This window comes from Austrofundulus limnaeus, unplaced genomic scaffold (assembly GCF_001266775.1).
Source record: "Austrofundulus limnaeus strain Quisiro unplaced genomic scaffold, Austrofundulus_limnaeus-1.0 Scaffold104, whole genome shotgun sequence".
NCBI lineage: Eukaryota > Metazoa > Chordata > Actinopteri > Cyprinodontiformes > Rivulidae > Austrofundulus > Austrofundulus limnaeus.
The window spans coordinates 1164168-1169880 of NW_013952506.1; positions in this window are offsets into that span (position 1 = coordinate 1164168).

Genomic DNA, 5713 nt, shown 5'->3' on the forward strand with positions numbered 1-5713 from the left:
AATTGTGTGGACATTCACAAAGGTACACCAACAAACTCTGACAAGTTTCTCTGAGGTTTCCTTGGAAGACAAGATCTGAAACTCTTCATGCTGCTTCTAAAAAACCTATTTAAATCACATTTATTGTTATATTACGAAGCATAATTAAAATATGTGTTATATTACTAAAATTGAGGGCTTAAATAAGTTTGAAGAAATTGTTCACAGTTTTTATGTCACAAAAACAAGAATGAAATCAACAGAATTTAGTTTAAATCATCAGGCTTCACAGTTTGAAATGCAATAAATGTCATCATTTATTACTTCAACCCCTCAAAAATCAAAAAAGTGATGTCTTTAAAAAAAGACTTTCTTATTGCCTTATGTAGTTTTTTTGTTCTTTTATTCAAATTATAAATTAGAACACAGCTCAGCCTAAATATGACAAACTATAGCCAGGAAACTATTACACAGAAGAACAAGCATTATGATTGCTAATAGTGCAGCACGAGGGCCTCTCTAATATTAATTTATAACAACAGCTCTTAAGCGTAATTTTTTTAATCATACTGACTGCTTTTATATTGGTGCACTTTAGGTTTTGTGTATGTGGCAGCGCAATAAAAGAAGATGCAGGAATTTGTCTTGATCCAACCCCGAGCAGTTTTCAAAAGTGTAATGAGGAGTCAAGTGAGAACGGGAATTATCGTAATGATAACAAAGGTCTATGCACCATAGCCCGGGGCTATATTGTAGGGCATTACCATAAAGATGCGATGTGCTTGTATTGCAAGGTTTCTTCTTTTTTTTTTTTTTTGTGCGGGAGCAGGCCAAAGCGATAATAACTATTAGTGGATGACAGTTCTTTGTGGGATTCCAGCTGTGGAGCCCAAATTTCCATACAGATAGAAATGGCTCTGGGTGGATGATATGCGACAAATGTGGGGGAAGGGCTCATGTGGGCGCACGCACGCACGCACGCACGCACGCACGCACACACACACACACACACACACATCTGGTGGTGTTGGAGGTGGCAAATCTCAGTTCTGGACTCTGTTCTTGGTGTTCCCAGTGAGACTAACAGGAAGGCAGGTGAGAGTCCTCAGCTGGACCCCCACACCCAGTTCTCTCCCTGCAGAGGAGCTGTCCGAGGTTCTGAAACCGCCTGCTGCTGCTGCTCTGCTGACAACTTTCAAAGTCAGGAAGTGCAAAGTGTCTTTCTGTGTGTGAACAGCAAAACCAGAGAATTCCATCAAGATCACACAAGCACTTTGAGGCATTTAACATACTTGTCATCACCATGTCTAACAAAGAAGGGTGGTGGGGATGACACAATTGAAATGACTGCAAACTTTGAAAAGGAACACAAGATGAATATGGGAGTCGAGAAGTGCAGTTTAAAGTTTAAATCTGCAGAAAACACTGAGAAATACTCTTTGACATTCTTCCTAATAGATGCATGAAATATATTTAGCACAAAATACAAGGAGATCTGTGTTTTGTAGATTTTTTCTTTGTTGATCAAAGCTTCTTGGTATTAAATCTTACAATTGGCAGCACCTGCAGTACCATAAGCTCAAAACAAGTGTCAATATAAAAGATTTAAATTTTACCCAGATGCTCAGCTCTACTTCTAATCAAACACATGTTCCTTACAAAAGTGGCATCATTTAAAAGGGAAATCAACAAGCTTTCCAACAGTATTAGATTTAATTATTTTTTCCATGATCACAAAATGCATTTTAGTAAAAACTAATATTTGAAAATAAAGTTTCTACTTGTACTGATTCCTTATCTGCCTTATTTTCCAGTCAGATATCATGAGTTCGCCTTAACATTTTAGAAGTGGCAGAAAAAACCTTGAGCGAAAGAATCTGAGAGGGAAAAATATTTTAATTGTAAGAATTTATATTTCAAAGAGAGGACAAACTCACTTCAGCTTTTCCGTTGTATCTCAGAAACTGACACAAGTGAAGAAATAATGAGTGCTTTTGCCACAGCTTTGCAGTTTATTCAAGATTTAAGTACCGTTTTTTTATTTTTATTTTTTTACTGATCTCTTGAATTCTAAATCTAATGACAAGCTGACAAGTGAGCAAGTCAAAAACAGAATAAATAATTTCATCTCCTAACAGACAAACACACTGAGGGCACATTCTATGGTTTTCACCCAGCTTTACGTTTTGAAGGACACACATGAGTGGTGTTGCTTTTCTAAGCAACCTCTCAGCGTGAAAACATCCAAAACACATCAAACTACTCCTTTAGAGGTCAAAACAATAATTAGTTTTACAAAGTAATTAATTCAGCCTGAGCGGCAGCATGTGAGAGCGTGTCATTATAATCCAAGAAGGACATGCAGATGTGAGGGATCAGACACTAAAAATGTTCGACTGGAACTGGGATGAACTGTCTGTGGGAGGGAGGTTAGGTTAGTAATTGTAGCAGTGAATTTTTTCGAGGCCGCAGTCTCTTGTGTTCGTCTCAACGAGCTGTTGTAAATAAGTACACAAACATCTGTAAACAATAGTTGCACATGTTCACTATCCAACAAACACAGATGTTTCAAACTAGGCCCCGGAGATAGAAAAGGTAAAAAGGGCCAGAATCCAGGGACAGAGAAACTTGTTTTTCTTTTCTTTTCTTCTTTTTTTATTTATTTATTTTTTTGGAGTTGATTCAACTATGTGACACACGCTGTGTGTGTTTATGTAAGGACAAGGCTCGCAGGAAGGAGACAAAGATAGTGAGAGCAGAGAGCGTGAGGACACCAATCACCCTGTAATTATCCCCCCGGTGTGTGAACTGCCCAACTCTCTGTCCTTGATAGATTCACCTGACCCAATAACACAACAAACGGCCACAATGGACTGGAGGCGGAATAAAGACAACAACATAGATCAGCCAGGGATCAGCGGTGAGACAAAAACCTAACATCTGGGAGCTGTGGTGAAAGTAAAAAAACAACAACAGAAAAACCAAACTGATCCTGCTGCAGCTTTCTGTTAATAGCCTGGGAGCTGCTTGAAAAAGCACAAAAGTGAGCTAACACGGGATTCAATTTGATTTGGTATTAAAAAGAAAACACCCCTTGGCACCATTCTTTCTTATACGGGTTCCCTCTGCTGCTCACATCACTCTATTACCTTAGAGTGATGTATTAAGCCATTTAAATTAACAATGCCACGGCTTGTTCTAATACGCCTATCCCAAAGGAGGGCCCTGGATGCTTGCTGGAGTGGGACATCAACACCACTTCCAAACCCCAGGCTGGCCAGTGATGCAYATCTCTTCTTCCAAATAGCCCAAACAATTTGGCCAGTCCTTCATCCAAAAGGCAAACATTCATATTATCATGCGGAGAGGGGGGAAAAACATCATCGAGACTGCTATTACTGGACACAAAACACATCATCTCTTCAATGTGAAGAAATATCTGTTAAATCCAGGGTGCAACAGAGAAAAAAAGAAGCAGTAAATACACTAAAATCCTATAAATAAAATGACTTTTTGTGGAATTTGAGGCAGTGGAGCGTTCAGTTTGTTCTCTTCCGCCGTGGATTGTTAAAAAAAACTAAAATAACGTTACATGTCTTGTCCTGACGTATRGATGTCTAAATCATTCATTCTGAGGCCATGGTCAGCTGAATACAAATGAGGATACAGTGGGTGCTCCGCGTGTCCCTGAGGGGGTGTACAGGAATAGATCTGAGAAAACCACAGTTTGATTGAKGCTGTTACACCGTGAATAATCACAGTATCAGAGGTCAAACTTCTTCAGTGGCATGCATTACATCAATAATTACAGACAATAAATAAAAAAAAACAACAAGATAACATCCATGTGTTTTAAATGTGCTTATTCCTCCTCTTTAACCCCCACTGGGTCATTTTACATACAACTGCTTTTACAGCAAGCTTAAAAATAAATAAAGATAGAAAAAATAGATGCTCAGAAGATATTGACTGCATTTTTTTTAGAATCACGCTAGGATAGTAATTACAAGTGATGAGAGAAGCACATTTAGTTCCCACAGTTACATATGCAATTAAAATATTATTCATTACCTCTTAAATAAAAGCCCAGTCCTGGAATCCCATTAAATTTTGGATAATTGTGTGTGTTTAATTATAAGCCGCGACACGAATTCAGGAAGGAGGGAAGTTTCCGAGAAAGTAACAGAATGCGCTGCGACCTAGATACCGGGGGAGACATTTTGTTTTAAAAGTGACCTTGCTGTGAAACGTCAGCTCAGAATAGCTCAGACGTTTTCAACAGACCCATTGCTGCTTCTGCTCCGGTTAAACTAAGCTCTGAGCTGTGAACAGTCAGAGCCATTGCATCCAAGTTGTTGTTGATGATTTGACTGGATGACACTTGGCTGTATTACTCTGGTGTCGTGTTTTTTTTATTTTTAAAGAATGATCTGCTGCAGGGAAAACGCCGGTCTTGTTTTAATAGTGGTATCCAAAGGCAGTGCTGAACCCATTTCACTGATGCATGTGCCCCAGTATAAATATGATGTGCCCAAGTTAAATTTCACAGTAAAACATGGTGAAGCATAAAGGGTATTGTGTGTAATTATATGGTACTTATGAAGGAACATACATACTTAGAAGGTAAAAAGGAGGTACTTAAAGGATATTTCTAAAGACACAAACATGGTACACATGAGGTGATTAATAATACTTATGGGGGTACATGAAGAACGGCAACAGCTGGGTACATACGAGTAGGGTACGTATGAGGAGAGGTACTTATTAGTTGATGCATGAGGGTATCAACAACATACAGGGGTACTTAGTTGTGAAGTAATAAAGTAAAAATACTGTTGTTTTACTTAAACAGAAATGTTGATTATCAATTGTTTTTTTACTTGAGTAATTATTTTTCAGCCGACACTGTATTAAAAAAATGCTAGGAGTGGAAAGACAATATGCTCCTATTTTATTTTGTGTTGCTTCCATACCAGCTTGTTGTTGTAAAAAGAAAAAAAAATAAAGAAAAAGAAAAAGGAAAGGAAAAACATAGAAGAAACTGGTGATATCACGTGTAAATGTTTTCCAGGCTTTAACAACTGAAGCTTATTAAAATGGACCGTGGCCAAAGAGGACGTTCAGTAGTTTGTTCTCCAAATGAAGCTATTAACAAATATCACATCAGACGGTGCAAAAATCCAGCAGACAGCAGGGAACAGGTGCCAATCTGTCACTGGCACCACCTGCCTGAACACAAAAACAACATAAAGAATCATATTGGAGCTCAGATCTGCCCGTCCGCACTTGGACAAGCAGCATGATAACCTCATTTCCCCACTGTAAATGAACACGGCATGGTGTGCTGCAACGTGTATCTGGTAGGCGAGCCTTAATCTTTGTAAAGCTGTAAAAGCAAATACTTTGGTTTTTTCATGTTTCATTTCCCCTAAATCCCTCCAGCAACTTCAGACAGAAGTAATGTTGTGTTACTGTAACATTAGTGGTGGACAAAAGTAAAGCTAATGTTTATTGTCTTACCAGAAAAATATTTTTCTAGACATCTACCAAATCTTTCTAATGCACACTGGTTTATTATTTGCAATATAAATATGTCACTCATGTTATTTAGCATGACGCTAGATGTTTCCAGAACGTTACCAGACTCATGCTAAGCTAACTGCATGGCTGATGGCTTTAGAATTGTTTTTAGAAGACTTTAATGGTAACTTGTGTATATACAGTATATTATATA